The sequence below is a fragment of the Apodemus sylvaticus genome, chromosome 7 (assembly GCF_947179515.1).
Source record: "Apodemus sylvaticus chromosome 7, mApoSyl1.1, whole genome shotgun sequence".
NCBI lineage: Eukaryota > Metazoa > Chordata > Mammalia > Rodentia > Muridae > Apodemus > Apodemus sylvaticus.
The window spans coordinates 66,912,282-66,935,036 of record NC_067478.1 but is presented as its reverse complement, the minus strand read 5'-3'; the positions used below and the strand labels follow the sequence as shown (position 1 = coordinate 66,935,036).

Here is a 22,755-nt window from a genome sequence, read left to right as displayed (position 1 = left end):
TTTCTTGGTGGTAGTGGTCTGATTGCTTTTACACTGAGTCTTGCTATGTATCGCAGGCTGGCTTCCAACTTGGCCTCCTCCTGACTCAGCTTCCACAATGTTAGGCACATGTCACTGGATATTGCATGACTTCAACACTGTTAACTCATTTCATGAAAGGAATCACCAGAAAAAAACAGGACCATGGGTACAAAGCATGTTACCTAATAGTCCTAAACCAAATTCTTACTTTTACCCAGTTCTCATGAAAATGGATGTTGCCAGTTATGAATATGCTAGAAAAAAAGGCTAACTCATGCAACCAGATGAGCATCTTACAGCACCAGTATCTGAAGACTGAGCGGCAAACTTCAAATATGTACTTTATGATCTACCTGGTATTTACACATTTATGTTATCTCTTCTTCCTCTAGGAGTAGAATGGACCTAGTAATCTATTGACAACAACAACAATAAAATCAAATATGGCATAAATGATAGGATGCCACTATATGACAAGGTTACTAAATACTGATGTTCCTACTACCAAGCTCTGTGCTGGGATTCTTTCTTGTCTTCTTGCTTTCTCTGTCAAAATCAGCTCCCAAGTTGTGAAGTGTTTTATAAGTACACATGTAAAAAACAGAGGTCTCTGGCCACAGACAGAAATTAATTCTGCCCACCACCATATGAACAAGCTAGGAAATAAATCCTTCTACAGCAAAATTGCCCATTCACCTTATTATTATTTTTTTAACATTGCTGGAAATCAACCCAGGGTCCTGCGCGTACTAGGTAGGTATCATCTAGCTACATCCTCAGCCTTTCCCACTTTCTCTTGAAACCACACTAATCAGATTTTTCCCAAACTTGCCCAACATTTTCCATGTTACTAATTAAAATGTCCTGGAGTTTAGTTCATGGACCTATCCTCTTTCACCTATGCTTACTCCCCAAGTGATCTCCAGACTTTAGACACAACATCTACAAACTGACATATCCCAAATTATTTATAATTTGGTCTTCTCACCACACCTGTTCTCTAGCATATACAAGTACCTACTAAATACTACTTGCACATCTAAATTTTACTTGCACATCTAATATGCACTGAAGTTCAAAATTAAAGTCTTGAGCAACTTCAGCACAATCCCACTACATACAGCCTCCTCTACCACCAGTCCTCCCCTCCTTTTAGTAAATGGTAACACCAAGTTTCCAGTTGCACAAACCAAAAGCCACAGTTAGCTCTGTTTCTTGCATCTTCCCTCCATCCTAACTCTTATCCTTTAGTTGTTGGTTTTACTTAAAAATAAAACCCAAACCTCTTAAATGTTTTTCCACTTCTATGAGGCTCACATGGATTACTGCAACAGTCTCTTAAACTTTCTGCCTTAAACTCTCAAGTCTCTCTCACCATTAAGAATAATAAGGCCATATGGCTCCTCTGTTTAAAACTCTCCAAATGCATCATTCTCAGGTCAAACGGCCAAGTCCCAACAAGTCACTTCACTTCTCTAATCTCTACAGCTCTCCTCTAGCCTGATTATAATTCAGTGTATTGTCCTTTTCCTCCTCAGACACTCCAGGCATACTTTCTATAGATGTTCTTGCTATATCTGGTAATCCCAGTGCTCTTCCCTCAGTTACTCATGTAGATTATTGCTTTGAAGCTTTACTAGATGGCCACTTACTCAAGCCTGCGTATCTCCAACCTCCATGTCTCTCAGCCCTCTCCACATTCCCTTTCTTACCTTTTTCTCTGTAGTATTTATCGCTGATATATTGTATTTTATCTTTTATTTTCTAACTCCATCTTTTAGAATGTAAGCACCTAAGAGACATGCATTTAAGAATGACTATAGCAACCAATGGGATTCTTTCACTGATCTATGACAATACAGCAAAATATTATGAATAATTTTGAAGGTACCAAAATATTACTTTCATACTTCAATCATTGCTTTACATTTTGACAAGTTTAACTCCCTAATTATACTCATACTAGCATTATATTAAGTTAGTTTGCATTCTTCTGAATACATACATACTAATTAGAAGAGGAATCAGTTCAGAATCAGACAATAAGCAACTGGATTGTTTTAATTTTTCAGGACCAGAGAGATAGTTTGGTAGTAAGAAGGCATGAGAGCCTGAATTTGGATCCTTAGTATTTATAAAAAAAAAAAAAAAAATTCCAGGTACAGCTGTGATACCCCTAACACCAACACTGAAGAACAGAAAGACAGATCCCAAAAGCTCTCTGATCAGTCCCCTACCCTAAACTATGATAGCCTCTGGTTTGGAAACAGATTGAGAGCCATACAGGAAGATACCCCATGTACTGTTCTGGCCTTAGCATGTATGTAATAGGAACGTGTACCCACATACCCATACATACATATTACATATGTATAGAAAACAACAATAATAATTTTCTATTGATAATCCAAGGTGGAAACTTCACATGCAATGTCACAGAATTCAGCAGTTAAAAGATATTAAAGTCTAAGAATTAAAAAGATAAACACTTTCAAATAATTAAAAAAAAAACAGGGATGTTAAAAGCTATTTAATTATTTCATACTGGGTTACATCTTCTGCTAAAAACACCAATGTATTTACATCCATTTTCCAACCTAGACATTATTTTCAGTTTTTTCAAAACTATCAGCGATAAAAGGAATACAGTATTTAGATGAGAAGCTAAATCCACAGTTAAAAGCTAAGACTTGATTAAACCGAGCTAATTTTACAAACGGTTTTTACACTTGTGTTGTGTAATTACTCATTTCCAAAAATACTTTCATACTTCTGTTGTGATCTTCATACTAGCATTTAGGGCAGACAGTATATATTTCCCCATACCCTCCAAATACACATGATATTTTTCAGATGGAAAAATATATCTTAGGTTTAACACCATGGGTACCAACCCACCCTGACACACCAAGACTAAGCATGTCATCCCCCACCGAGACCAGACAAAGCAGTCCAGCTAGGGGAAAGGGATCCAAAGGAAAGGCAACAGAGTCAGAGTCAGCCCCTGCTTCACTTGCTGGGGGCCTATTGGAGACCAATCTGCACATCTGCTACATATGTGCAGTGATTCTGGGTCCAGCCCCTATATGCTCTTTGGTTGGTGGTTCAGTCTCTGTAAGCCCCATGGGCATAGGTTAGATGATTCTGTAGATCTTCTTATAGTATCCTTGACCACACACCCCCCCCCCCAGCTCCCTCAATTCTTCTTCCTACTCTTCCAAAAGACTCCCAGAACTCCACCTAATGTTTGGCTGTGGGTCTCTACATCTGTGTCCATCAGCTGCTGGATGAAGCCTCTCAGAGGATATTTATGCTAGGCTTCTGCCTACAAGCATAACAGAGTATTATTAATAATAGTGTCAAAGGCTGGTTCCCTACCATGGGGTGGGTCTCAAGTTGGACCAGTCATTGGCTGGCCATCCCCTCAAACTCTGCTCCATCTTTACCCCTGCACATCTTGTATGCAAGACAAATTTTGGGCAGAAAGTTTTGTGGGTGGGTTGGTGTCCCCTTCCCTCCACTGGAAGGGAATTTTTTTTAAAAAAATTAAAATGTCAGGGAAACACACACACACACACACATACGCGCGCGCGTGCGCGCGCACAGTTTGCTTTTTGTCTTTTGAGACAGGATTTCTGTGTGGCCCTGGCTGTCCTGGAACTCATTCTGTAGTTGAATTCAGATATCCACTGGCCTCTGCCTCTCACATGCTGGGATTAAAGGCGTGCACCACTATGATTGTCTGGGGCAATATTTTAAAGTAAAAATTATAAGCAATATTTAGTATATACACTAATTAAAATCAAGTATTTAAATGGCTGATCTATGATACAACTGCCTTTATTAATTTCAAAGAAGCAGTTCACATTTTTATTTTCTTTTTTTAATTTTTTAAAAATTTTTTAATTTTATTTTATTATTTTCTATATTCTTTGTTTACATTCCAAATGATTTTCCCTTTCCCGGTTCCCCTCTCCCCATAAGTCCCATAAGCCCTCTTCCCTCCATTTTTATTTTCTCTTTAGTATTATATTTAGTGTATCTTAGACATTCAGAAACTAAGAATAATTATTTCTTAGAAACAATATCTCTCAAGTTATTAAGGTTTCTTTCTTGCAACTTTCATTCTTTTGTTAGTGTAAAAAACAATTTTAACTACACACTACTTTATTTAAAAAAAATTTTTTTTTCACATCAGCTTATTTAATTTAATAAGAACACTTGGCAAGATTTAGCATTCTCCAGCTCATGAAGCATGGGGAGAGGAACAGGTATGGCAGATGAAGTGGTTTGCCTATGATCATATATTACTGGAAGGCAAGAGCTAGAAATAGAACCTTGATAATAACACAGCTTGCTTTTTATTTTGGCTCAGTGCTGACAACTTTTAACAGAGAGGGAAGAGAGATAGAAATCAAGTTTCCATTGAAATGGTAGCTAAGTCAACTACCTGGTGGTGAAAGGCTAAGGATGTTGGTTACAAGTAGCTACATGTTCAAATTTGTAATCTATCTCATACCTTCTCACTGTGTCAGCATTCTCTCTTCAGAAAGGAATGTTTGGTGTCATATTGTTTTACATGATAGAAACCCATGACCATGGCAACTAAAGCAACAAAACAGAAGCAAACATATTTTGGCTCATTATAGAAACATTAAAAAGCTTCAAGACACTAGTACACAACCAAGGCAGAAGCTGTAATAGATATTATGATTGTTACCATGAATATTTAAACTCTACAACCGAGTGACAGCAACTTGGAGAACTGACTTTGGCTCAATAATGGGCCTATCTCACTGCCATAAATTGATTCTGAGATGAAAGAGAATCAGATCAGTAGCATACAAGATTTTCTGGTGGTTTCTGATTATGTCTGTACTTTCTGTTAGGAGGAAATCAGCTTCCTGAGATCTTTTAGAACAGTAGTTCTCAACATGTAGGTTGTGACCCCTCTAAGGTTGCATATCAGATATTTACATTAAAAATTTTAACAGTCGCAAAATTACAGTTAGAAGTAGCAACAAAATAATTTTATGGTTGGGGGGGGTCACCTCTACATGAGGAACTGTATTATAAAGGACTGCAACATTCAGAAGGTTGAAAAACATTGCTTTAGAACATAAGGTTCTTTCCTATCCAAAGTGGACTGAACCAACAGAAAGAATTGGAATCTTCTGAGTCTGCATTAATGCATTCACTGACAAAACCTGGAAGCCTACCTTGCCTCTACTTCCAGCCAAACTGGAAACTGCAAAACTGGTTGGTTTTCTTATTGTGTAAGGCTACTTGAATTGGGTTCTTTTGGGGTTTTTTTGGGGGGGGTGGCAGGGTTTTTCTGTGTAGCCCTGGCTGTCCTGGAACTCACTCTGTAGACCAGGCTGGCCTTGAACTCAGAAATCTACCTGCCTTTGCCTCCCAAGTGCTGGGATTAAAGGCGTGGACCACCACAGACAGGCTTTTTTTTTTTTTTTTTTTAAATTGGGTTCTTTTTACACTTAATGTTCAAACAGTCATAACTGGAACAAATATTAGTTGACATTATATAAAGGGCATCTGTGAAACAAAATGTTCTCTCAAATGTAAAAAAAATTAAAGATACTATTAATAAAGGCAGGGATTAAATTATAGAACAAACTTTGGAAAAGAAATGGAACAACTCTCTGCTTATTTTTTACAGATGTTGTTTTTCTCTGGTTTAGATATTCCTGACAGACTTGGAAGGAGACAAGCCATTAAGGGAGACCTGTCATTATTCTATGTTGAATGCCCAATGTTACAAATTGAATGGAGAAAATAATTGGGCAGCTACAACAAAAATCCTTATTAATGTTCACAATCAGTCCTGGGAAAGTTAAATTATACTCTGCTAACCTTAGGGATGGCAAAATTAACCCTCTGTTAGTGTCTTGGGGGATGATATGATATTGTTTTGTTTTGACATAGAAGTCTCACTATGTAACTGTGGCTGTCCAGGAATTCACTATGTAAACCAGGCTGGCCTCGAACTCACAAAGATCCACCTGCCTCTGCTTCCTGAGTGCTGAGACTAAAGGAATATGCTACTACATCAGATGGCACTCATCTTTTAGGATAAAATTCTAGACGGTCAAATACAGAGAATGCTTCTAAGTTGTATATGATTCTAAAAGAGAGAAGACCTGCAAAAACATCAAACAGGAAGTAAAAAGCATCATTCCAAATTGCATTAGTTTTGCTATCAGCATCAACTCTTCCTGCTGTCTATGCCTCCATCCATATATGACATTTGTCTGTTACTTGGTTCTCCCTTATTACTGATTCCTTGTGTGCTATGTTTACTCTCCCAGTTCCTCGTACCACAGTCGTAGAACAAGTATCCTGTGTCCATTCCACACATTTCTGTCCCCTCCTCCCTGAAAGCATTCAGCTTGGATTCTACTGCCACCTGACTATTGTTGTTCCAACTACCTCTCAAATGCTCCACTCACTTCTTCAAGGCTACAGCTGCTTGCTCATTCTACCATTATCCTTGGTTCCTCCCCAAATCCTTGCTTCACATTCCTTGACAGTCTCTCTTCCCATGATCCTATTCTAATTTTATTTTATCCACTAATACACATACTCAAAGCTTAATCTGAGTTAATTTTAATTCCATTGTTATGTGAGTAACTTATGCCATGGTCAAAGCTTAAAATGTGTTAATGAATGTAACTATGTACATTCAATAAATATGTATATATGCATATTATGATGTAACCATATACACATTCAAGCACTACACTTTATCAGTTCACTCCCTTTACTTACTCATCTTAGTCTACCGACACACTATGTAGTCCAGAATGAACTCAAATGTGCAGTTCCCTGCCGCATTCTCCTAAGTCCTGAGCCTGTGGGTTTGTGCCACACCTGCTTAGTCTGCCGCCACTCCTCTCTCCTTCCCTTTTGTTGTATTCTCAATCCCCATCTTACCTTAGGTTAAGTTCTTATTCAACCATTTATTACTTCCCTGTCTTGCGCAAACCTCAACAAATTTTCTCTTCCTTTATACTTTGTCAATCTTGGCTAAAAACCAGTACCAACCAAGCCAATTCTCTGCCAATTCCATGTTGGTACTTACACAGTTCAATGTGGCTAGAAAGAGTCTTTGTTAGTAACTACTTTCTCTTTAAATTCAGGATCAGAAAGCTCAAGTGACTCTGTAAAGATGTCTAACAAGTATACCTTTTTATTTCCTGTCCCTCTCCTCCACAACTACTTTATACCCTGTTTTTTAATCTCCCATTGCTTCCTCTTTCATGTGCTGACTCTATTTCCCATTTTACTGAGAAATAAAGCATACAAACTTCTATAAGCTTACAAACCCATCTAAGTATATCTGTGCCCAAATATTCTCAGCTCTCTCATTACTGCACCAGCTGTTGAGTCAGACGGCCCAGTCTTCTAGTCACACTCGCCATTCTCATTCACTACCTAGTCCCACCCCCATCAAAATTTCCCTTACTCAGCCCCTACAAAAATGTCAGTTTTCAATCTAAAAAACAAACAGATATTTTCCCAACCTTTCATTCTCTTTACCACCATTTCTTCAACATAATGTCTCAGGTGCTTTCTGCTTATTTTTAACTTCTCCCCCTTTCTCTTGACCTTTCCAGTCAGATCTCCTACTACCACTGCCACATTATCAGAGCTGTTCTTATTAGAATTCTAATTCCACATTGCCAAAAATGATGATAATTACTAGTCCTCCTCTTTAACTGTCAAGAGCATTAGACAAGGTTTTGTCCTCCCTTTTTGGAATACTTTCTTCTCTATCTGGTTTCCAGGACACTGACCTACTAGTTTTTTCTCTTCAATCAGGTCCTCCTAAGTTTACTTTTCTGGCTTCTTACTACCCAACTTTTAAACTCTGTAGTGGCTCAAATCTCCATCTTAGGAGGCTCTCTACCCTATTTCTGTGAAGCCATCTGGTCTAATCTCTTTCAATTCTCAAACTTAAATCTCTAATCCATCTCTTTTGTTTCAAGATACAGGCATCTGCAGGGTTTTTTTTTTTTTTTTTCCCCAATTAGATACTTAATTGGTATTCGGAAATTACTTTGTCCAAAACTTTTCTCCTCAAAAATCTTTTCCTTCAGTTTTACCCACCACAGCAAATTCTATCCTTCAAGCAATCATATCAAGAATTCCACATTATGCTTAACTTCTTGCTTTCTCTCATTCTCTGGACCCTTTTTTCTGACTCTGTCAACAAATTCTGTTGACCCTATCAACCAACTTACCACTGTTCTTCCGGAAGACCTAGGTATGAATCCCAGCATCTACATGGCAGCTAACAACCATCTGCAACTCCAATTCCAAGAGATCCAGTGCCATTTTCTAGCCTCTATAGGCATCAGACATACACATGGTGAACAGACATACATTCAGGCAAAACACCTATATACTACTACTGCTAATAATAATTATTATCATTATCACATTAATATTAATATACTAATATTTAATACAATACAATAATTAATACATTAATATGCTAATTATAGTACACCAATATGTTAATATTTAATATAATAATTAATATGTCAATATGTTAATTTTATTATTATTATTATCACTATTATTATTAAAATGAAGAGTATATGGTTTTTAAGGCTTGAGGTTAGGATGACAAATATGACTATTACAGGATGACCCAGAGATTTTTTTGTGGTGAGAGGACAGTTGTGTATGTTGACTATGTTAACGATTGTAAAACTGATGTGATAAAATTTAGTCTTGAAGATGTATAACATATAAACACACAGTGAATAGATGTAAACACTGACGTAATTTGAGAAAAATATGCACACTACATCATGTGTCATAGTTTTTGTACTGTACTACAATGATATAAAATGTTACCAACAGAAGTAAGGATAAGTGGGACTTTTCTGTATCAAGATATCAACTGTCTAAGGATCTATAAATGCTTCAGAAAAGGGCACAATTTAAACAGAAACACAGAGCCACTGTAGCAGTTTAAATGTAAACACAAGCCAGTGTAGCATCCCAGACTTTTAACCTTCAAGTCCTTTTTTTTCAGTTCTTCTAGAATTAGTCTCCTTTTTACGCATATTCTTTAAGAAGTCAATGCATATTGAATAATAAATGTGTTTTACTATATACATGTTTATGTACACTTACACATATACAATTAATTTTCTTATCTGGCATGTCATAAACATTTATGCAGCTTTTTCCCTCCCTACTCAGTAAGATGTCTGAAGAGTAGAGCCAGGTATAATAGTACATTAGGGGGTCAAAGCCATCATAGCTCTTTGAATCCAAGATCAGTTTGGTCCTCACAGTGAGTTCCAAGCCAGTTGAGGGTACATGGGGGCATACTGTCTCAAAAAAAAAAAAAAAAAAAAAAAAGATGTTTGAGGATGAAGACATTAATGCTGCTTATCTTTCTTTTTATGGCTATATAACACCTCATTGTGTAGCTGTGCCATTATTTTTTAGCCAGATCATATTAAGAGTCATTTATAGCTTTTGATAATATAATTAATGCTATAATGAGCAAAAGAAATCTTTTTAAATGACTGAATTAAAAAGCTTGAACATTTATCATTTCAGTAAATCAACTCACCTTCCAAAGAAATTGCACATGCTTCCATTCCTGTCCACAGTACAGAAGAGGAGTTGCACATACCCTTGCCATTACTGCTTAATCTGGTAAGTGAGAATACCCTTGTTTAAATCTGTACTTTGATAATAGTAATTAGCTATTTTGTTTTCTTAGTTTGATTTGTGCTCTTTGAGATCAGATCTCATTCTGTAGCCAAGAATAATCTCCAAATAATAATTCTGTGTCAGCTGCCTGATGCTGGGATTACAGACATGTGCCACCATGCTTGGTTCAGAATAATTTCTTTAAAAGAAGACATACGTGTGTCAAGGATTGCTGTGAGAGCTTTGTGTATATTAACTCATCTAATTCTCATTACATTCCTTCAAGGAAATATTATTGCTTTGATTTTATTGGCAAAGAAACTGAATCACAAAGTAGTTTTTAAAACTTGATATTACAGATTACATTTCAAGTGAAAAAACTATACAAACCCAAGCATTCTTATCTTGCAGACTAAACATAAAACAGTACCTTAAAGTTTTTTTCCCCCGCTTTCAGCTGGTAATATGATGTAGTGGATAAAGGTGCTTGCCACCAAGCCTAATGACCTGATTTCAATCCCTGTAAGAGGAAACAGTCGGTGTCTACAAACTGTTCTCTAACCTGTACATACATAGACAGATAGACAGACAGACAGACAGACAGACACACACACACACACACACACACACACACACACACACGTGTGCGCGCATGCACGCACAGACAGACACATGTGCACACAGAGAGAAGGGGGAGGGAGGGAGGGAGGGAGGAAGGGAGAGAGGGAGGAAGAGGAGAAAGAGGAGGAGGAGGAGGAAGGAGGAAAGGAGGCAGGGAGGGAGGAAGAGAAAATGTTTTCCTAAAATATCTTTAGCTTCCAAGGAAATTTCTCCTATGCTTAACATCATCTGTATTTCTTTTGACATGAAGTACATGTTTATGGTTTCTGCCAGTTTTTTTTGTTGGCTTTTTCTTTACTCTTATTAATTTGTAAGCTATCTCTGCAGTATTAGGAAAATCGGCCTTTTATAATAATGCTACTCCTCCACAAAGTTAAAACATGAATGTAACTTGGACCCTAGCCATTACTATTCCTAAGTATTTATCTTAAAAATAAAGAAGAAAACTTTATATTACATTGATACACTACTGTTCACAATGGCTATATTTATAAATAAAATTTTAAAGCATTCCAAAGTCAACAAATGAATGATACACAACTGTTAGTGTATATGTATCATGTATGTTTAGCTCTGGTACTAAACAATTTAAAAATAACAAATTGACAAGCATGATGATACACCTGTGCTGGTTAGTGTTATGTCAAGGTGACAAAAGCTAGAAAATTTTAGAAGAGGGAACCTCAATAGGGAAAATGCTTCTACCAAACTGGCCTTTGAACAAATCTGTGGTGCATTTTCTACATTGATGACTGATATGGGAAGGCCCAGCTGACTGTAGGCAATGCCACTCCCAGGCTGGTTGTCCTGAGTGCTATAAAAAAGTAGGCTGAGCAAGTCAGCAATCAGCATCCTTCCATAGCCTCTACATTAACTCCTACCTTGCCTGAGTTCCTGCCCCATCTTTCCTTAATGATGGATTTACAAAAGGATGGATTTACATGTAAGATGAAATAAACCACTTCTTCCCCAAGTTGCTTTGGTGTTTCATTACAGCAAAAGAAACCCTAAGACATACCCTATAATTCCAGCACTTGAGCTGCTATAAGGAGATTGTCAGCCCAGCCTGGATTACAAAGTGCCAGGTAGTGCATCAGTAAGACAAACATCAATAACAGAAGAAATAAATCACTGAGACAGATAGCAGAAAAGAATCTAAAAGTGATTATGTCAAGTCAGATATCTCCTTCCCACATCACATAGTATCTGACTGACTGCATACATATAAAACTTCAGAAAATGCAAAACAACCTAGTGACAAAAGGCAGGCCAATGGTCTGAAGTAGCAGAATATGGGTCTATGAAGAGGCATGACAGAAAGATTACATTTAGACATTTCTGGAGATGTTTATTTACAATCCTGAATACAAAGGTTTCCAAAAATTTATTAAATTGTATGTTTTAAGTGTGTGCAGTTTATTGTAGGTCAAATATACCTCAGTGAAGCTATTTTAAAAAAGCAAGTGGACTCCTCTAAACAGTGGTACTTCATTTCATTGACCTCACTTATATTCATCATATGCAACATAAACAAATGTAAATTACTGCTTCTAATTCTGCTTTAACACATTTTCGACTTCTTTTTAACATTGAACATTAACATTGTTCAATTTAACAAAGAATGCCCTGACTCTCAGAAACTGTATTCATTTGCTTATGTATTTTATGTATTTTGTCTGCTTGTACATCTGCACACCAGAAAGAGGCATTAGATTCCATGAGAATTACATGGGGCTACAGTTATAGATGGTTGTAAGCCACAATGTGGCTACTGAGAATCGAATTCAGGACCTCAGAAAAGAATAGCCATTGCTTTTAACTGCTGAGCCATCTCTCCAGCCCCAGAAACTTAATTTTTATTTTTTGGTTTTTGGAGACAGGGTTTCTTTGGTTTCTTTCCTTGGCCACCTAGAAATCACTTTGTAGACCTGGCTGGACTCAGAGATTCACCTACCTCTGCCTCCCAAGTGCTGGAATTCAAGGCATGTAACACCACTACCTGATGAAACTAACATTCTTATCAATCATTTTCAGCTAAATCCCAGAAGCCAACTGCAATTACTGGATGCTTTTATGTGTCAACCTGACACAAGCTAGAGTCATCAAAGAGTCATGAGGAAATACCTCCAAAAGATCCAGATGTAAGGCATTTTCAATTAGTGATCAATGGGAAGGGCCTAGCCCACTGTGGGTGGTGTCATCCCTGGGTTGGTAGTCCTGGATTCTAGAAGAAAGCAAGCTGAGTAAGCCATATGAAGCAAGTAAGTAAGCAGCACTCCTCCATCGGTTCCTGTTTTCAGGTTCCTGCCCTGCTTGAGTTCTAGTCCTGACTTCCTTTGGTGATGAACAGCAATTTCATCCCCAACTAGCTTTTTGGTTGAGGTGTTTCATCAGAGCAATATAAGTCCTAAGATAACAACCAAAACAACTTTCTGGTTTTGACAAACACTGTATAATTGAGACAAAACAAAAAAATAAACTTAATGCAGAGATGAAAAAACTGTAATCATCCAATTCTTCTATCTTAGATCTTGGGTGTATCTATATGGCTTCAGTCAGTCACTGATCTACTCACTAATACAACATGTAGCATGTGCTATCTATTAGACACTATTAAAATGTTGGGAATAAAATAATAAGCAACAGAGTTCTGTGATAATAAGAACAACTTAAGGATCTACCCTTAAAGTCACTGACTGACCTTATAAGTTAAAATTATGTGTACTTAACAATAAAGTTGACCAAGAGGTAGTGGTGCACACTTTTAATCCCAACACTTGGGAAGCAAAGGCAAGTATATCTCTGAGTTTGAGGCCAGCCTGATCTACAGAGTTAGTTCCAGGACTACATCAGTAAGCAGCACTTACTACATGCTACACAGAGAAACCCAGGACTACCAGCCTAGGGATATCAATCAATCAATCAATCAATCAATAAACAAACCAAGTGAGCAAAACAATGAAGTTATGTGAACATAGCTTTTTATTTGTGGTCTATATTGCAGTCCCCAAAAGAACTTTAAAAGAAGTTTACTGGAAAAAAAAAAACTACTAAGCCACAACACCAAGCTTACCAGTTTGTTAGTAATACTACATGTAAAGACCTTGTTTTCCAATACTGTACACACTTCAGAAGCTAACATGTTTCATATGTAACAGGTGTTCCCACCAAAAGTTGTTGAAGTCCTTTTTCAAAACTCAGCCTGCATTTCTTGGTTTTGATAAATACACAATTATATAAGGTACTATAGCATTAGGGGATGCCAAGATGGGTATATGGTAAAAGTAATTCTCTATGCTATTTTTGTATATAAATTGTATATAAAAAATATACAATTTTAAAATAGAATACACCTTTAATCTGCACTTGGGAGGCAGAGGCAGGTTGGATCTCTGCATTCCAGGCCAGCATGGTCTACAGAGCTCCAGGACAGCCAGGGCTACACAGAGAAACCCTGTCTCAAATTCAAAGACAAAAAAATTAACACTTAAAAAAAAAGGTGAGCATTTTCTACCTCTAAGAAATATTACATATCTCTATTGGGCATAATCAATCTTGAACAGGACATCTGATATTATCCCTACTGATCCAGAGTCACATAACCAGCTAGTTTTCAGTAAATAAAGTCATCTCCAAATTTTATTTTAAGAAATAGAAGACTTTAAAAAAAACTTACTGACAGAGTAAGTATCTTCTCCCTAAACCATTACAACACCATAGAATCCAAATTTTTGTACAAAAAATATTTTTTGTACAAAATAAACAATATCTGTTTAACGTTTTAAAGGTATATTTTATTATTTATTTATGTTATTTATTATTTATTTCTGTGTATGTGTATGGGCCTGCTTCTGTATGAGAGTATATGCATGTATGGCTGTCTATGAAAGGGTGTCAGATTTTCTGAAGCTGGAGTTAGTTGTAAGCCATCTGACATGGGTCCTGGGAACTGAACCTGGGCCCTTTTGCAAGCACTCTTAATCCCATCTGACTCTTATTGCTCAAATCACTTATTCAGCAGTCACATTAAGTCAAGCTTAAAAAGATCTTTGATGTATGATATAAATTACTTCTATATTATTAGCATGAAAATTTTATAAAATATATACTTTAAAATGTTAATACCAAGGCTGATTAGCTTTTTAATTAGGCAAATAAGTTTAGAAAAATGATGGCTTTTATTTGCAATTTTTCTACTTCAATTCTCACTGTAAACCAAAAATATCATGAAAATTCTGTTAAAACTCTTTTAACTACAAGCAAAGAAAGACTGAAATGTCTAATGTAGTTTTCTCCAAAATGTCTTCTGAATACCACCAAATAGCTTTTGTACTTTAAATAATTTCTTTTAGATATCAACTGTCCACTTTTTAACAAACTGTCCCACACCCCAGCAGCGGGGCAGAGCATGGACCCACAGTTTTCCTTCAAAGAACAGAGGTACTGAATCAGTACTATAAACAGAAGTGCTACTGTCAAAGAATTGATCTAATAATAAAAAGAGCTATGGCCACTTGTCTTATAGAAAATTACTGCTGAATGCTGCCAGACCCTGCTTTTCTTCCTTCTGGGCCACTAGCCAGATACTAATCATTTTTAGACCCTTTCTAATTTTTAGTACACAATATGATATACTATCCCACATCTAAAGCAGACAGTATTTTAAATGAATGTTCTTGAAAATTCATCTCATATTCTGACATATATATGCACATTCAGTCTTTACAATATGCATGGACACATACATTATATGATACACATTTATGTGTATACAAACACATTGTACACACATACACCACAAACATAGCTAGTCTTCCATATTTACTAGTTTCACACTGAGGATTCAACTAACCCAGGGTTGGAAATATTGGAGGGAAAAATCCTACACTGAACATGAATGGAGTTTTTTCTAATCATTGTTTCCTAAAAATAGAGTCTGATACCTATTTGTATAGCTTTTACATTATATGAGGAGCTAATACAAGTAACCTAAAGAATACTGCAAATGGGCACTATACCACTTCGTATATATAGACACTGATAACTACTCCCTGAGCATGCTGGGAAATGGATGTATACACATCAACACCTACTATCTGTAGAAGTACACACAAAAACTTGAGGTAACAATGACTGCATCTGAGACTTAGGTTTTTGAAATTTTATGATTGTTGTGATAACCATTCAAAATTTTTCTCCATTTAAGGAGCAAATGGGCCAGGAGTGGTGGTACACAACTTAGACAGATCTATGAGTTGTCAATCTATATGTCCATTAAAACACATGTACAAAACTTTTATTAGTAGCTGTGTTTTTAAGAGCTAACTAAGAACCGTCAACAGCCCAAATATCCAACAACAGAATAGGCACATATGTCCACATGCAATGAAATAATACATAGTAATGGTCAAAAAATAAATTACTGACTCTAAGGTTGATAAAGAAAACCATTTTAAAAAAAACTTGCTTTTTTTTAAAAAAATGAAGTTCAAGAGCAAACAGCAAACAATCTAGATTAATAATGGTGATGAGATAGGTAAATTATCTTCAGAAAGTACTAACTAGGACAGAGAATAAAGAAGTTTTATGATATCATATAGATATTCTTTATCTTTACCAGATTGGTGGTTACATGTACAAAAATTCATTAAGCTGTCAGGCGGTGGTGGTGCACACCTTCAATCCCAGCACTTGGGAAGCAGAGGCACACAGATTTCTGAGTTTGAGGCCAGCCTGGTCTACGGAGTGAGTTCCAGGACAGCCAGGGCTACACAGAGAAACACTGTCTCCAAAAAACAAAACAAAACAAAACAAAACAAAAATCATTAGGCTAGCCATTAAAAAAAATTATTCCTAGGTTAAGAACACCAGTTCTCAATCTGTGGTCGCATATCAGATATTCTGCACATCAGATCTTTATGACTTATAACAGTAGCAAAATTACAGTTATGAAGTAGCAATGAAAATAAATGTATGGTTGGGGAATCATCACAACATAAAGAACCGTGTTAAAGGGTTGTAGCATTAGGAAAGTATTAGGAAATATTGGACTAGAAGATGACCATATTCAAATACACACCCACACACTATGTCCCTTCAGGAAAGTGATTAGATTTTATGCCTATTTTGTAGCCCTCTTAGTTGACATAGAGTTGGCACATATCAAGGCACATAAAAGATTATTGGTAGCCTAATACTAATAACTCAGTAATCTGTGAAGCTTTTTTTTTTTTTAGGGAAAAAAAAAGGGAAGAAAAAAAAAAAACAAGATTAGGGAACTAGATGAGTGAAGGCACTGAGGAGGCCCACATGACATGATCCAAGTTCAGGGTTTTCTCTGAGTCATGTCCTTAAGACTCTAAGATCCTTGGCATCACTTTTCTTGGAAGGAAAAATCAGGCATCTAGTATTCCTTTAAAATAAGAGGGGTTTGTATTTTGAGACTAAGTCTCACTATTTAGCCCAGGATGATTTCAAATTCAAAATCCTGCCTCAGCCTTCTCAATGAAGGCTCATGGATATTTGCTATCATTCCCAGCTCAAATAATAGATTCATATCAGTGTTCACAACTAGATTAGCAGAAAATATCTTACAGATAGGCTCTGTGATTCTAAGGAAGCTATTCAACCACTACTGCATATATAAATCCTCATATGCTAAAGCTTTATGGTTAGTCTTTAAAGCCAAAGTGATCACAAATTCTCCTTTTGAGGTATGGGGGCATACCAAATAGACAAACTTTATAACCTACTTCTTCCATTTATAAAATGGGTAAAATACCTATCAGTAAGTTAAAACAAATAAGCAACCTAACTCAGAAAGCAGTGTAGTAGTATGAAGCAGCATAGAACGTGGTATACACAGACCTCTACACACACTCACTGTCTGCTTCTTGGGAGGTAATGACTGAGAGCAAGTTAATGTCATGATTTGCTTTGAAACTGAAAGGCAATGGATTGAAAACGATGAAGCCAATGTAAATATACACACACATTAGCAAATACTGTTTTCCATGTAAGAAGCAATCAAGGTACACCACCTATCAATCACCTATGTCCAGGACTAGAAAGTTGGCATCCCACCTAGCAATCCCAGAGCTAAGGAATAGTAGTTGCCTCAAAATTCTACAGGACTTTCCCGTAAATGTTACTGTATAACCTTAACTCCTATTGTACTGGGAGTCTCACTCTTAATTTGAGGCTTAGAACTACAGTTCTAATATCAGTGTGTGGGTAAGGCATGTAAAGATCATATAGATGAAGCTGAGCTTAGGAGAGCAGGACAGGCCTGACATGTGAGGTTAATTAATCTTGGACATTATGAAGACACTGAGCCTGGTTTCTAGATTTCAAACATGTAAGTAGAGAACCACCTATGTGTAAACAAGAAAGAGGAATGAAAAAAACTGTTCTTGAGTTCAGCAAAAGACACAATTACAGTAAAAAATAAACTTACAGAAGGAATGATCAAGAATACCTGAGAGAATAACCCAGGAAGGGGGAAGAAGTGCCAGACAGGATGAAGGATCTAAAATGCACAGTGTGACATAGAATTAAAACTCAGTGTTTACAGCAGGAGGAAAAGGCATGCTAAGCAGTGGAAGACTATAACTGCAGGCTGAATCACGGAAACAGGATGGTTCATTCAGTACGCAGCTCTCATTAGTGCAACTGGAGCTTGAGGTTTATGGTGGAGAAAATGCAGATGAGTCAAAGGGATGATGAAAGGCCTTGTAATGACAGTTAGGACTAAATCCTAGAGCTAAAGAACAATGGGTATTAAGTAAGGCACATGAACAGATCCACATTATGTTGAAAGCAGCGTAAGGATGGAATTCAGGGGGCAAGCCTAGGGCCAGTGACTAGAGAGCTCACTCATTCTACCCCAGAATTAAATAAGAACCTAACATTACTGCATGGCTATTCTGTCACACAGTAAAGGATCAGATACAAAAAACAAAGATGCTAAAAAAAAGACCACTGTAATATGTGACACTAAATGATCCAAAGAAAAGCATTTACCTTCATGAATGTGTATTCTAGAATTAAATCCTATCTCTATAAAGAAGTTTCTGAAATCATATATAATGGAAATATTATGTTACATAGAACTAGTTATATCCTGATAATGAACCACTCTTTGCTTTTGAATGTCTCATTGTAGAATTTGCAGCAGACAAACTGATGCAGTACAATCCCTGGAACTGAGGCTTGTACAAAGTATTGACAAGGCTTTTCTGGCATTCATTATTTATATATATACTTACACATGGAAACCAAGGCTCTGAGAGACCAAGAATTATCAAAGGTCACACTATTAGCAGTACAGTGATGCTAGCATGCATGCCTCATAATTTCCTTTCTAGAAACTGCATTAGTATATAACATTATGGTTCTAGAATTTTGAATGATAATCTAAAACCCACTTTGTTACTCTCATTTTCAGCATTGTAGTAATGAAACTATAAAACTATTTTTATGGCTCATATGCCTCACAAGAAAAATACATCCATTAAATATGCCTATGTTTGACCAAAGAATAAAAAAATCTTTCTGGTCAGCACAAGAGCGCACGCACACACACACGCACACACACACACACACACACACACACGCGCGCGCGCGCGCGTGCGTGTTTGTATGGTATATATATGTATATACCATATATATATATATATATATATATATTCAAATACTCAGTATCTTGAAATAGTTTAACATTTAGCTGTATATTTTTTTAATCTTGTTGTGCTCCCCACCTCACTGCCCATCTATCTCCTATATTTTTTAGGTAATGGAAAGATCTTTAGTTTTCATTAGTACAAACAGGCAAGTATGGCAACACTGACAAAAGCCTGTAAATACTGTATAGTTCACAAGCTTGCAGTGTAGGAAATGCTTTCATTTTTGGATTTATCTAATGTTCATGTGAGCAACACTGCTCACTGAAATGAATTCAAGGACTATTAAAGTTTAAAATCAGACACCTTCCTACCACCCATCCTCCTCCTAAGAACACCTGCAAACATGGTAAGTTCCATTTGTGTTTCTACAGATTTTCTTCATGCTTACATCACAAAAACATTTTCAAAGAGGCAACATTTACTTAATGTTCAAACTCTATTGATCATAATTTAATTTTTGAAAAAATAATTTTGAAGGTATAGAACTCAGCTTCTGGTTATCTTAACAGATGGTAATTAAGACTTAGGGATTACTTAAGGAAAAAAAATGCTGATTCCCAAGGACGCTGTTTTCCTCATCAGCATTGAAATGTAATGGTTTTATTTATCTGTTGCTTCCTTCTGGACACAGGATGCATTACTGCAATCACAGCATCATGACACCTAACAGATGATCCTGTCTTTGCCGATGGGCTAGTCTATGCTGATTTAGAAGTCTGGAGAGAGAGAGAGTGAGAGAGAGAGAGAGAGAGAGAGAGAGAGAGAGAGAGAAGACAGACACACACAGAGAGAGAGAGAGAAGACAGACACAGAGAGAAATCGAAGCTTCTGAAATTTAGCTATTTTGTCATTTGTCTTTCTCTCAAAAAACAGTTTGAAGATGGAAATCTACCTGAGTTTTTGGGCTTTGGTTTCAAGCAAGTATTTGCACAATTGATCAGTTTTAATGATCATAAAAGATGATCCCATACTTTGGTGTGAGAAAATGAAAACCAATCTATTACCCAGCCCCAAAGCCCAATTAGCACTACAGTACATCCCTTTGTTTGTTTGTTTTTATATGATTGCAAAATTCAGCTTCAGTAACTTGTCCCCAATCTTTCTGATTAAAAAGACAGAAGAAATTATCTTTTTTAAAAAACTGACAAGAAAAAGACTGGGAAAGCAAAACTTCAATTTGCCTACTTATAGCATATTTCCTGTTTACAAACACCTCAGCAATGTTTCCTTAGACTAAGGTGACATTAGACTACCTAACCAGGAGGATTCTCAGGCAAATGTACAGACATTCTGACACACATTTTTAAACCACTCACAGGTAGATTACCTGGTAAGTCATTTTAAGTTCTACCTAAGTCTGACAGAGTCTTGAAGAACTCTAAGATTCAAACCACGGTAAAAACAGATGCACCAGGATTCTCTAAAAGCTCTATAGGGCATCCTTAACAGGTTACCAATGACATTTTTACAGAAATCTGAACTTGAGACCATATACATATAATATGTTATACTTTTTTTTTTCAGTTACCCCTCTTCCACAAATGCTTTATAAAGGATGCTTCCCGGCACTACCTAACACCCAGACAAATTCAGGACAGATTTAACCATGCAGGACCATCAAACACTTCCTAGAACAGAAAGCCCAAATCGCACAGCAGTCCCTACTCTCAGAGCTAAATCCCCACGCAACTGCCAGATACCCCAGACAGCTCCGAGCTCAGGCTACACCAGCAAGGCGTCCCCAAAGGTATCCTGGGGCAAAGAAAAGAAAACTGCAGAACAAACCGACTGTGTCTCCAACTAAGCAACTGCCCCGATCAAGCGTCCAACTAGACATTGAGTTAAATCTCATCTAGAAAGAGACCAGATCGAAACGAAAGCCACAAGCAGTGCCATGGGGTGGCTCCTGAAAGCGAGTCTGGCACCCCCGGAGACCCAGAGACCGCTGAGCCGCGCCCACACGGCAAAATCACCCTCCTTGTCGCCCCGAAAAAGAATGGGGACCATCACACACAGTTACCGCCCCCCTCTGGGCGAAGCAGAAACCCCAATACAAACGCTGCTCTCCCTGTGCACGCTTCCCGCCCCCACCCACACCCACCCAGTCCGTTCCTTCCCGAGAGGGACCCGGGCATCGTCTTATCACCCCATGGCGACCTTAAACAAACCCAGGTCTCTGGAACCCTGACATCCTCCTGCTTTATCCCAGGAATGGCAAGCGGAGCCCTCCCCGCTCATAGGGCTCCTTGTGCCCTCCGGACAAGGCTAAACTATATCCTGAGCCCCCCAACTGCAGGAGATCGCCAGAAATGGTCTCAAAGTCCCAGACCCGCGCTATGCCAGCACACGGGCTCTCAGGACACAGGAAGCGCTCCCGCGACCCTAGAGACCCGGGACCGTCTGGGCAGCTACCCACCCCCCACCCCAAAGCCAAAGGAGCCCCGGGACCCCAGCCCCCGCCGCGTCACCAAGATCCCCGCACTCGGAGCGCCGCGCATCCCCGGGAGCCGCCCCCGTCGTGAGCCCGCCTGCTACGGCCGCCCCGATAGCCTCCTCAGCCACGACACGCCGAGCTCCTCACCTGAGGCGCGTCGGCGGACGAGCGGACCCCAGAGCCCTGAGGAAAACTGAAGCGTGCGGCGGAGACACGGCGGCTCAGGCCTGCGCTGCCGCAGCTCCAGCCTCTCAGCGAGGAAGCGCTCGTGTGAGGAGAGCCCGCCCGCTCAGCGCGCTACCGGGGAGCTGAGCCGCCGCCGTGCCCGCGGCTCTTCCCGCGAGATCCCAGCCACGGTGAGGGGCGAGGCCATGCCGGGGAGGAGAGGGCGGGCGGAGGCTCTTCGAATGGCAGCCCCATAAGCCTGTTAGCGACGGCGTCGAAGGCGGAGTCACCAAGAGGTGGGGCCATATCAAAGGGCGGGGCCCATGCTGAGGGGCGGAGAGTCCTTGAATGACAGTCCCGAAAACCTGTCAGCGGTGGCAGCGTAGGAGGCGGGACTCTCAGCCTCCTGTGACCAATTGCAAAAGAGTAAAGCTAATTCTCTCCGCCTCTCATCAATAAATCGCGGGCAAAGGTGTTGCTGACCCGACGTCTGGAGACCTGAGCAGTTGCAAAGGTGTCTTAGATGACGTGGTTTGGGCAAAGTTTGGTCTTTTTCGGCCGCCGTAGACACACATAACAAAGAAGCTAAACTTGATACTGTTTAAATTGAAGAACTGTTACCTCCGTTTACACTGCTATCTGAAGTGAGTAGGGACATCCCATCTGCCAGCCTGAAGATTTACAGCCTCAGTTTACTCATTTCTGTCTCCTCCTCTAGGGTAGATTTCCTCCATCTCGGCCTCTCTTCCGTATTTATTTCAAACGGCGATATTGTCACAGGTACTTTGAGCCCCAACCCAGTATATCTGGTCTAACAAAGGACCCTTCTAATACATTTGTGCATTCTATTTCAAGTCTTCTACAAAGGTAAAAAAACAAATTCCCAGGTAAGTGCTGACCTAACAGATCCGAGAAGTACACAAAAACTTGTATCTTTGCAGACCCTAGGGCCCAGTAATATTTAGCATGGTGGGGCATTCAATAAATCAGAAAGGAGTGGAAACTGATGCTTATCTGTACTGGCCTCAGGAACTTGGCTTTCCTAACCTTTCCTTTATAACGGCAGCCATTCCCCCTCACGCTTAAGTCCCTTCTTTCATTATTATGCCTACCCTGTAGCTTTCCTTCATCTTC

At 38.5% G+C, this 22,755-nt stretch overlaps 1 protein-coding gene across 3 annotated transcripts in view; it reads right to left on the bottom strand.

The window, feature by feature from the left end:
• Nucleotides 1-21,827, bottom strand: part of Glce (glucuronic acid epimerase) — a 74,467-nt gene extending 52,640 nt beyond the window's left edge. Inside the window, exon 1 of one of the 3 annotated variants that reach the window (XM_052188103.1) lies at nt 21,604-21,827. The gene's annotated coding sequence lies outside the window, so the exon portion shown is untranslated. Of the gene's footprint in view, nt 1-9,634; nt 9,656-10,147; nt 10,232-21,603 lie in introns of those variants that run through there. The other 2 variants (XM_052188104.1, XM_052188105.1) reach the window with 2 other exon arrangements.
• Nucleotides 21,828-22,755: the final 928 nt, after the last annotated feature.